General features: G+C 42.1%; 1 protein-coding gene across 2 annotated transcripts in view; it reads left to right on the forward strand.

Annotated features, from left to right (window-relative positions):
- The window catches only part of JMY (junction mediating and regulatory protein, p53 cofactor), a 182,389-nt gene extending 170,373 nt beyond the window's left edge, over nucleotides 1-12,016 (forward strand). For both annotated transcript variants that reach the window (XM_033929536.1, XM_033929527.1), the window contains exon 11: nucleotides 11,730-12,016. The gene's annotated coding sequence lies outside the window, so the exon portion shown is untranslated. The remainder of the gene's footprint in view (nucleotides 1-11,729) is intronic.
- The last annotated feature ends 406 nt before the right edge of the window (nucleotides 12,017-12,422 follow it).

Here is a 12,422-nt window from a genome sequence, read left to right on the forward strand (position 1 = left end):
AATGCTCAATATGACTTCCTTTTTTAAGGTTTGACACTTGTGCCAGAATATTTTTACTAAATTTAAGAAATATCCAATTCTAGAATGGAATAATTAGATATTTGCCCGTTTTTCAAATGATATAGAGGTTTAAAAAAGGGAAATGTGTTAATGAAGTCATTAGGTTCAATCTAGCCATTTATTTTTGCATGAATTTAAACTAACCAAACAAAAAAAAAAAGATAAATATAGCTCATCCAGTCATATAAGAAATGGCTCTACAGCACCTCTAATAATGTTTTGCCTTCCTGAGGTCTCACTTAGGATATGAAATAGATGCTATCCCTACTTCCAGACCTCTTCCACATAATTTATGGAGAGGTGTAACTGAGCCTTGAAGGAGACCTGCGTGATTGATCTTTATCTGCTGCTTTTTTATTTTGCTGTAGTGCAAAGTGAGAACTAGGGCAAAACAGTTTAGGTAAAGATGCAGGTAATAATTAGCAATGTATTAAAAATATTTTATTTTTATTTGCTTATAATGTCTTTTCAAAGCTGCTTGATGTTAATACAACTTTATTTTAATTCTTTATAGTGGGTGTGTGTGGTGGTGGTGGGTGAGGGAACAACACCTACGTTAACAGTAAAGTTAGAATAGGGTCATTAAATCCAGTGGAGTACCTAATATATATGACAGCCAGCGCTGATCATTTTTTAACAACCCCCTCCTCTATATAAAAAAGTTATTTTTAGTAATAATCCATGAGTCACACAACAAGGGTGCACCTAGGAAAAGACAGCATCTTAAACACTGCAGTGAGCATTAGAACACCAACACACGCATTGTAAAACTAAACAAGCCAGATACTGCACAGTCGATGCTAACAGAAAACCATGTCCTTTTCATACACATAGAACACAGATATACCCTTGCCCAATATGGAATATTCACAAACTAAAAATAGAAATATGTAGACAAAAGTTAACACCACAGAAACAATGACACGTCCCCTAATACTGCGCAAAATATAAAGACAGTAGATGTAAATTTGAAAAAATTGCTACATAACAATCACCACTTTACAAATTAACAAATAGAAATAAAACAAATAATGAGAAATAAGAAAATAACATTTTATTGGACTAATCCATTTTTCAATTAGTAGTAATTAGCTTTCAGAAGCTAAAGCTTTCTTCAAGACAGTACAGTATACTGCTGTTATGGCATCCTGTCCTGACCTGAGGAAAGCGGTTTAGTCCAAATATATTGCCTTATTTCCATTTCCTATTGATAAACTTTAATCAATACAGTTACAATACTACTTGATTCTACGTAAAGCAACAAAAAAAAAAAAACCATTTTCTACCTTTTGTCGTTTCTACTTTAATCATCTTTTCGCTCTCTTCTTTCTATTCAGTGTTTGTCCTCTCTCTTTGCCCCTTCCACCCAGCCTCTGCCCTCTCTCTCTCTCTACCCCTTCCATCTACTGTCCACCCTCTCTGCCCCTTGCATCCACTGTCCACCCTCTCTGCCTTTTCCATCCAGTGTCCATCCGCTCTCTCTTCCATATGGCATCTTCCCTCTATGTCCCTTCAATAAACTATATCCTGTGCCCCTTCTCTCCTTTGTACATGATTGATTTCAGCTCTGCCACCTCTCCATTTTTCTCTCTCTGTCACCACCCCGTCCCCTATACTCTGGCATGTCTCTCTTCTCCTTTCTTTCCTTCGCACCCCACAGTCTGATATCTTCCCTTCCCTGATTCTCTGGCATCTCTCTCCTTTCCTTTTCTTCCATCTCTCCCTCCCCCTCCATGCTCTAACATCTCCTCCTTCCTTTCCCCCTTCCTTTTCCCTTGGTCTGGCATACCTTCCTCCTTCCATCCATGCCCTGTCATCTCTTCCTCCCTCCCATCCCTCCAAGCCCTGGCATCTCCTTTCATTCCCTCCCTCATCTTCTTTCTCCCTCCAGTTGGGTGCAGCAAGTCTCTCCCCCTCTGCTCCCTTTTCTCCTTCTGTCACTCAAGGCCTGGCGTCATGAACTTCTTCGGGCAGCAGCATTCACAATTCGCTGCTGTTGCCGGCTTCAGGCCTTCCTCTCTGTCGGGACCTGCCTTCAATGAAACAGGAAGTAGGCAGGATCCGGCAGAGAGGAAGGCCTGAAGCCGGCAACAGCAGTGAACTGTAAATGCTGTTGCTAGCCGAAGAAGTTCATGACGCCAGGCCGAGCATCCGGGGCAGACTGCTACTCTCCCCTTTCCCACCCGACCCTCCTATCTCTCCCTCCCTCCCATCGCGAGACTCTAAACATCACTGCTTCACTCTAAGCAGGCTGCTTCGCGGCTTTCTACTGATGTCATCAGTGATACGCAAGAGGGAATCACTGGCAGGAGAAAGCCACGAAGCAGCCTGCTTAGAGTGATGCGGTGCTGTTTAGAGTCTCGCGATAGGAGGGAGGGAAGGATGGAGAGATAGGAGGATCGGATCGGGTTGGGAGGGCACCCAGGATGATGATGATGCTGCTGCTGCCAACGAATCCAGCAAGGGTGAGGCCCCAAAGCACCTCACTGGCGGGTCCCCCTGACCATTTTGGGCCCTAGGCCCGTGCCTACTGGGCCTATCCTTTAATTCAGCCCTGCTTTCCCCCCCCTCAATAAGCCCTGACATCTCTCTCCCACTCCATGGTCTGGTATCTCCTTTCCCTCCCTCCCATGGTCTTGGCATCTCTTTCCTTTCCTTTTCCTGGTCTTCCTTCTCCCTCCTTCCCTCTCTCTCCCCAATTGGGTGCAGCCTCATTTCTCTTTCCCCCTCTCCCCAATTGGGTGAAGTAGCATGTCTCTTCCCCCTCCCCCCAATTGGGTGCAGCAGCATATCTCTTCCGCCTCCCCCCAATTGGGTGCAGCAGCATTTCTCTTCCCCCTCCTCCCCGATTGGGTGCAGCAGTATTTCTCTTCCCATCCCCCCATCTCACACACCCAGCAGATTTGCTACAGACAAAGGCAAGTTGTAAGTTTCCCTCCATTGCTGACTTATTTCCCAAAGGTCAGCGATAAAGGGAAGCTTACAACTTGCTGCTCTTGCTTGCTTCGGGCCTTCCTCACTGCTGGGTCCTGCCTTCGCGGAAACAGAAAGTAGGAAGGACCCGGCAGCGAAAAAGGCCCGAAGTAAGCAAGAGCAGGAAGTTGTAAGCTTCCCTCCGTGGCTAGCCTATCTCCCGCATGCTCCGGGGCTCTAATGGTACCACTGTCCGTGCCGGCTTCCCTTCGCTTCCCTCTCCCCTCCTCCCCCCGGGACATAACTTCCGGCTTCGGAGGGAAGAGAAGGGAAGCCGGCAAGCGCCAGGTTCAAGTCGCTTGCTGGGTTTTGTTTTGGGGTTTTTTTTAAAGTCAGGCGGGAGTCTGTCGGCAGTTCTTCAGGCTGTGCGTTAAACAGTGGCGGCAGCAGGATTCACATCAGATGACAGCCGGGCGGGCATCTAAATTAGCCGGGCGGAGTGCCTGGCTAAAAAGCACTGGGGAGAACACAAGATGTCAGAAAGCCTCTTAACCAATTTAGCACTAGACCAGTGATGCCAATTTTATTTAACTCCAATAAAAGTAACTTAGGGTAAAATTCTACATTTGCTCCTGTAAATGGATTGTATTCTTATATTTTGATGATTTATTTATACTGTAGTTTATTCACCTTTTATTTTACTTTTATTTTTTTTAAAGTTTGGTATTATCTACACCACATTCTTGGTTTTGCTGCAAAGATGGATATAAAAATCTGCAACTTTTCTGTAATCTGCATTGATCTTGACAATACATATATTTATGATGGTAGCTCTATCCTCCCTCCTACTTAGCATCCCCCTTTCTTGTACAACCCTACTTTATTCCTGAACTTTTGGCAGTCAATCCCTTCTTGCGAGAAAATCTTGTAGGAAGCTTCATTTGCATACTTTTTGTCCCTCCTCTTTTGCCTACTACTACCAATAATTTCTGTAGCGCTACTAGACATATCAAAACACTGTATATCAAAACACAGAAAAGAGAGTCCCTGTTCAAAGAGCTTACAATCTAGTCAAACCTCTGGGCTGTCCTCCAATTCCTCAATTGTCTTCCTACAAGGGAGACAGTAGGAGCTTGTCTTTTCTGCTCTTGCTTATTTTCTTTAAATTATTTTTTTATTCTTTTGGGAGGCTTCTTTTTTGTACTGCAGAGAATCCCTTTGAGGGACAGCCCTGGCTGCAGGATAGTGCAGACTCTGAGGCAGAGGATCTGCTTCCAAGGAGTAGACTGCTTTGCAGTGCATTTACAGTTCTGGGGTTCAGGGATCATTCCCTTGGGAACATAGCTCGCCCCACGTTCATCCACTAGTGGGTTTGAACGCAGGCTGCGTGGATTCATGGCGGTGTTCCTCCTCCCGTTAGCATGTGTGGGCTCCAGAGTGGGTTGAAGGGTCTGGCCGGTTCATTGGGCCCAGGTTCATCAAGCCCAGTATTCTGTTTGCAACAGTGGCCAATCCAAGTCACAAGTATCTGGCAGAATCCCAAAGAATAAAACATATTTTATGTTGCTTAAGCAATGGATTTCCCCACACCAATCCTAATTATTTATTTATTTCTAAAATTTCTTAACCGCCTATGACTAAGCAGTTTACAATTTAAAACATTCACAATGGTTCAGAGGATAACATACATAACAATACTTTCAATACACTATGCTCACTAAAAAGTGCAAAAAAACCTGCAATAAAATTCTTTTACTCTTTCCATTTATTTCATCTTGTAAAGTTAGAAAGCTATAATCCTTTAATTTCTAATTGCTAAAATGGTTATCTTTAGTGTTCTTAATAAGGAGAATTGATATAAAATGTTTATAATAAATTATTATAAAGTGTTCAGTGAGAGCCAACAAGCTATCGGTATAGGAGCGACAGACTCCACCAGCCTGGATTTCAAAACATCATAGCACCCTTCCTACCTTCCTTCCTGCATAACCATTCCACTTTAGGTTAAGTGAAATGGTGTTATTAACAAATATTTATAAAGATGGTCATAAATAAGTAAGATGGGGTTTAACTTATGTTTCGCCAGCTGGATTTTACTCTGTTTGTTGCTGGCAATACTCCAGCATGCTCAATGTGTTTCCAGTGCTGTGTGTATTTATTCACAAAAGTCATTCAAACTCAAAAATGTGTCCATACAAAAATCCAAAATCGACGATTAAAATCCATGTAACAATCCACTGATCATTTCGCTGATCAAACAAAATAGTACTCGATCTTCCCCTCCTGATTTATTGAGAGTATCTTTAGTGTTGTCATAGTATCTCACAAATGATGTTCATGCTATATAGCATGGCAGTTGTCAAAATCAGCTGTCAATTTTGTAGGTAAATTAGGTAATTATTTACTTATTGGTGTTAATGGTTTTTGTACAAAAAAAAACTGAGGGTAAAATTTTTTATTGATGCTTTTAAGCTCTTAATTCCAATAGGGAGGTTTTTTTTTAATTGAAAATGCTGTACAATTAATTGATTTTTAGAACCTTGTCTGATGGCCTGAGAAGTACAAGTTAAAAGTTTATTGACTTTCATGATAGCTTTCTCACTTAAAAAGGAATATAAGCAATTTACAATGTTAAAAAAAAAAAAAAAAAATTTATTAGGAAAGGAAATACAATAATAAAATAAGACAGCCCTTTCCCAAAGCCACCCAAAGACAGCATAAGAATAAGTATTTTGGGAAGTAGGGGTGTTTATTTTTTTTTTATTTTGCCTCCAGAATATTTTCTATAATGTAAAAAATTAAATTAGGTTTTTGTGATGGGTAATCTTCAAATTCCCTAGACTGTTTTGGATAACTATAATATGTTGCCATTTTAGCTACAGCTTTATGGTTCTTAGATGAAGAGACACGACCAAATAATTTTTATTTTTATTTTTTGGATAACAGTTAACCAGAGAGAAAACCATTTTTCCACCCTATCAAAATAGCATGAAATTCTTTTCTTATTATGATTTTCTAAGTAATGAAAAAATGATATCTTTTTGTTGAACTAATAAATATCTAGTTTTTGAAGGTTACATGCCCCCTTATAAATGAAAATAGAGAGCGAGAAGGGCTATAAATAGTGAAGTGATAGAGAAAAAAGTAATTCAAACTCAGACAACAGAGATGGAAAGGGAGGACAAAACAGAAAGCAGGAGAATACTGGGAAGGTAGAATGAAATGAAATCCAGGGAAAAAATATGGACTCCTAAGAAAAAGTAGCAAAAGTAGTATTTGAATCTAAGAAGGTATTAGATTGTGAGTGAAAGCAAAAGAAAAATCTGAGAACAAATAGGTAGGGAAAATGTGCAGCTTGGTTTGGTTTAATGTTCAGCTTTGGCCAGGGCCAGCTTAATCATTGGGCAAGACTACCTAGGGCAGAGTTCTTCAGTGCAAAGCTTAGGCGCAAGTGGCGGTCCCTAGAGACCCCTGGGGTGACTCTCATCTTCTTTCTGGCTTCTTTTCTGCTACACTTTGCCTTTCTGCCCAAGCTCATGGACTGAATGGGAAAATGGATGGGGGAAAAAGCCAGCATACTTGACGGGTAAATCATTTATCAATAGAAGAAGAGAATTCATTTGAAAATGCTCACCTCCTTGAGGATAGATACCCTCAATAAAATGTTTGAAGGTGGGCTGGTGTAGTGGATGTGATTTGACATACATTGATTAGCAGTGTCATGGCCTGGCATGGAAAGATTCAAAGTGGCCTGGCATGGAAAGATCCAAAGTGTCTCCAACCTAAAAATTAATGAAGACCTCTGACCTACGGAGATAGCCAAATTGATAAATCCTGACAGGCACACACAAACTAAAAGAAGAAACAGCTTGTACTTTTGCCTGCAAGAAGAGCAATTTTCAAATACACAGAACACAAAAGCAAATCAAGAAGTCCAAAATTATGCAGTTTATTGAAACAAATACCTGAATGGCTACGTTTTGCCTAAAGGCTGTGTCAGGGGTAAAGCTAAAAGGGAATTAAAAACAATCTTTCCCTTAGAGCAGTGTCTTGTAAACTATTGCCAGCCGTGGCACACTAAACAGGTGGCTGTGGCTCAAGGGCACCCAGAAGTGCATGATGTTGACGCATGCGCAAAGGCCCTGCAGATGGGACCTTGAGCTGGCAGAATATGTGTGTGTGTGTGGGGAGGGGGCGGTCAAGGAGAGGTGCAAAGAGAAGTGCCGGGGAGGAGGAGAGGCACCAGAGCTTTATAAACGACGTAGAAATTGGCACGACGAGTGAGGTGATTAAATTTGCGGACGATACAAAGTTATTCAGAGTAGTGAGGACACAGAAGGATTGCGAAGACCTACAAGACATAAACACACTCAAATGGGCTGCGAAATGGCAAATGAGGTTCAACGTGGATAAGTGCAAGGTGATGCATGTCGGTAACAAAAATCATATGTAAGAATACAGGATGTCCAGTCCTATACTTGGAGAGAGCTCCCAGGAAGACTTGGGAGTACTTGAAGACAAGTCAGTGAAACCATCTGTGCAATGTGTGGTGGCAGCGAAAAGAGCAAACAATGCTAGGAATGATTAAGAAGGGGATCACAAACAGATCTGAGAGGGTTATCATGCTGCTGTACTGGGCTATGGTACGCCCCCACCTGGAATACTGTGTCCAACACTGATCACCATATATGAAAAAGGACATAGTACTACTTGAAAGGGTCCAGAGAAGAGCAACAAAAATGGTTAAGGGACTGGAGGAATTGCCGTAGTGAAAGATTAGAGAAACTGGGCCTCTTCTCCTTTGAAAAGAGGAGACTGAGAGGGGACATGATCGAAACATTCAAGATATTAAAGGAATTGACTTAGTAGAGAAAGAGAGATTTTTCACCCTCCCCAAGGTGAAGAGAACGAGAGGGCACTCGCTAAAGTTAAAAGGGGATAGATTCTGTACAAACGTAAGGAAGTTCTTCTTCACCCAGAGAGTGGTAGAAATCTGGAACGTTCTTACGGAGGCTGTTATAGGGGAAAGCACCCTCCAGGGATTCAAGACAAAGTTACACAAGTTCCTGCTAGACCAGAACATACCCAGGTAAGGCTAGACTCAAATAGAGCACTGGTTGTTGACCTAAGGGCTGCCGCATGAGCGGACTGCCGGGCACGATGGACCACTGGTCTGACCCAGCAGCGGCATTTCTTATGTTCTTATCCTGTAGGCAGTCAGTCGGCGCCGGCATCTCGCAGCACAATCTCACAGCGGCACACAGTTTGCAATTCACTACCTTAGAGCAATCTTATTCCAATCTTATACCCACTGTATCATTTCCTCTACCATAAGCTCCCCAACCCTGAAATGTCCTGTCTAAATTAAATTGTAACCTCTTCTGAGCAGGGACTGTCTATTGTATGTTAAAATGTACAGCGCTCCATACGCCTTTCAGCACTATAGAATTACCGTATTTTCATGCATATAACGCGCGCGTTATACACGATTTTACAAACCGTGCATAACCATAAGCGTGAGCGCGTTTTACAACTTTTTTTTTACATAGTTCCCCCCCCTGACGTCCGATTCACCCCGCAGGACCGCTCGCACCCCCACAGCCTCCCGACCCCCCCCCCCCCATCATGTAGAAGCTCCTACTGTTGTCCTGCTGCTTCCTCTGCCGGCGGTCCCGGCCCTTCTGTGAGCCCTGCGTCTGCGCTGCTTCCTCTGCCGGCGGTCCCGCCCTTTCTCTGATGTCAGAGTGCGTGCGAGCGGTCCTTCGGGGTGGGGGTGCGGGTGCAAGTGAGTGCGAGCGGTCCTTCGGGGTGGGGGTGCGGGTGCGAATGCGTGCGAGCGGTCCTGCGGGGGGGTGAATCGGACGTCAGGGGGGCATCAGGCTTTCAGGGTGGGGACAGGACTTCAAGGGGGAGAGGAGAGTCGGGGCGGCATGCGCGGTATACGGGTGTGCGCGGTATATAAAAATTTATTTACATAAATTACAGTTTCCCGCGCGCTATACCCGTGTGCGCGTTTTACATGGGTGCGCGGTATATGAGTGAAAATACGGTAATAAATAGTAGTAGTAGCATTGAGCACTTTCATTATAGAGCAGCAGCATCTAATAATAAAGTGCTACTTTGCTCAGTGCTGGAATAAAATTGCTGTGCATCAGATATTTGTTTTAATATACTGCATAGTTCTAGACTTATTTTTATTTATTTATTTAAAACACTTATAGCTTGCATATCAAACATATATGCGGTTAACAGCAACACATACACAATTAAAACAAAGCATAACAATATGCAATAAAAAAACAACACGTGGATGGGCAAAATCAAAAGGAACGTCTAAGTCCGTTTTTGTCCAAGTTGTAAGTCGTCCAAAGTAAAAACCAGCTTAGGACACATTTTCAAAAAATACATCCAAATTTTTTTTTCGTTTCGAAAATCGTCTAAGTATACATTCTGCCAATCTGATTGTCCAAGTTGCTAAATCGTCCATCTTTATACCACATTTTCTTCCAACTTTTCATCCAACTCAAAAACGCCTAGAACAAGCCCTGTTGGACGTGGGAAGGGTCTGCAAAGTGATGGACCGAACACCCAGACATGGCACCTACATAATGGGGTGCCTTACAGGGCACTGCTGTGAACTTCACAAAAAAGGTGCCATGTCTTCTTCTAACTACAGCTCCCTTATAGGTCATGGTGAGCCCCCTCCAAAAAAACCACCTTCAGAATCCCCTAGACCCACTAATCTACCACCCCAATAGCCCTTATGGCTGCAGGAGCCATTTATATGCCAGTATAAAACGGTTTTGGGGATGTATAGGGGAGTGCACATGTTTCAATATCAATGCAGTGATTACATGGGCTTATAGGCATAGGTCCTCCTCTCCAAGGGTCCCTAACCCACCCCCAAGATGGCTTAAGACACCTCTGTGCAGCACGACTAGGCTTTCCTATGCAGGCTGCCATGTGATGATGTTCTGAAGGCACAATTTTCAAGTTGTGATTAATATTTTTATGGGGAGGTCGGTGATCACTGGGGTAGTGTGTGGGGGTCTGTATTATGTGTTTGCAGTGCTTATCTGGTCACTTTAGGTGGGCTTTTGTGACTTAGACCATGTTTTAAATGGTCTAAGTCACAACGTCCAAGTTCCGTCGATCCTGTGCTGTATAACTTTCGGTTAGACATGCAGTACGACTAAGTCTAAGCCTGCCCACATCCCACCCTCGACACTCTTCCTGAAACGCCCCGTTTAACTCTGGTCGTCCAGCGGAACTGTGAAGGCCTAGGTCGTTTAGAAATATGTCCAAAACCTGTTTTATTATCGGCACTTGGACGTATTTTGACAATGTTTGTCCAAGTGCCGACTTAGGCTGGTTTTTGGACATTTTTCTCTTTCGATTATAAGCCCCACAGCCTATAACCCAAAACCTATGCCTAAAGCAATTAGTACCAAATAGCTACCACTTTATACATTGCTCATATTTTGAAAAGCTAGTCGGAAAAAATATGCCTTCAGGCCTTTCCGAAATATCAGGAAGTCAGAAATTACATGAATGGAATCTGGGATTGAATTCCATAATATTGGTCCGGCCACTTGGAACATTCTAGATCGATGAACAACTTTAGTAACCAAGCGTAGCTTAGGGACAACCAATAGGGTCCCTAAATTGTGATCTAAAAGGTAAAGATGGTACTTAAGTCTGCAGCAAGGAGGAAATTACCCTTGGCAACAAGTCATGAACAGATTTGAAAACCAAAGTCAATAAATTTTTTAAAAAAAAAGAAAAACAAAGTCAATATTTTGAATTGTATTCTCCATATAACTGGCAACCAATAGATTTCCGCAAGCACCAGTGTGCAATGTGGTCTGCTTTTGTGTTATGCTGCTTTGCTTGTTTACAGATCATCGCCTCTTCCTGCTTCCTTGCTATAATTCTCAAATATCCCATTTACCCAGGTAAATGTCTTTTGGAAAACACAAGATAAAGTTTAAAAACAAGGGTTCAATATTCAAAGCAATTTAACCAGCCAGTCGAGGCTCATGGCCATTTAAATCGCTGTGCAGGGCCATTCTTGGGATGGCCCTGCATAGCGAACTAGCCTAGGTACTTGGGACCTGGGTTGGCCACTGTTGGAAACAGGAAACTGGGTTTGATGGGCCTTTGGTCTGTCCCAGTATGGCAATTCTTATGTTCTTATTCACTGATATTCAGCGGCACTTAACTGTTTAGTGTTACTGACTAACAACATTAACCATTAGCCCCATAGCTGGCTAGTATGGGGGTGGATTTACCAGACAAATCAGATTGCATAAAACGCAGTTCTGTCTTTATCCAGTTTTACTTAGGCAGTTAAGTACCAAATATTGCACTTAACCGATAAGGGATAGCCAGCCACACAAACCCGTATATTGAATGCTGGAGCCCAAACATGGTGCTGCATCAAATATCCGGGCATAACGCTGACAATGATCAAAAAACATTGACCACCACTAGTTGGATTTACCCTATGATGTCTAGTTGTGCATTTTTATAGGATTGTTGTGAGATGATCATGATTGTTGAGTTTATCAGAACTTTTATGGGAGTGTCAGCAGGCTAGGGGCCTAAAAGTTAACTGAGAGGGAGGTTGAGGGGGGGTCATCAGGCTGAAGGGTCACCTAGTGCACCCAGCACCTTGGGCCATCCTTGATTTTGGTAGTTGTTTAGATGTGTTCTCTCTCTCTCCCAGCTGCTTATGTATTTTCTTTTTTAATCAGGTGATCATTTACTACCATGAACTGAAGATGATGGTCCCAAAGTTAAAGGTCATGCTTCTTCATCCAAGGAAAGCTACTAACAATCATTTTTCACCACTGAACCCTGAAATGAGGCTGGTTTTGATCAAGAAATTAGAAGGATACATCAGTATGTAGAACAAAGTTCAGACTGTAAGCTGAAGACCAATACCATTTTTTCATTCATCCCAGCTCTTTACAATTGAATAAAACATTTAATTAGACATCTATTGCTCAAATGCTTAATAAAGGAAGAAATCTTCAAGGTATTTTTCCTAGTTTCTTAAGCACTTTTCTATGTGTAACAAAATATACATGGCCGGTTAAGAAGGGAAATCACTGTACTGATAGAATTACTGAGTAAGCATAATAATTATAAACTATACTCTTTGGTGCACTGAAAACTGACTTGAACAAAAAAAATGGAATCTGGCTTCTTTCATATGCATCAACTTGTTATATAATAGCAATATCAAACAGAGTGTTTGGAAAAAAATAACAAATGGTACTCAAAATACCTTTGAAATATGAAGGAATACATCCAAAGAGAAATATTTACAATAATTGGAAAATTTTCTTTAAGTTTGTATTTATCTATGGCAAAAGTTTGTCTCACAGAGAAGAGCTTGCTGTTGGATCATATCACAGACCAGCATTTAGTTGCTCATCCAGAAA

This window comes from Geotrypetes seraphini, chromosome 1 (genome assembly GCF_902459505.1).
Source record: "Geotrypetes seraphini chromosome 1, aGeoSer1.1, whole genome shotgun sequence".
NCBI lineage: Eukaryota > Metazoa > Chordata > Amphibia > Gymnophiona > Dermophiidae > Geotrypetes > Geotrypetes seraphini.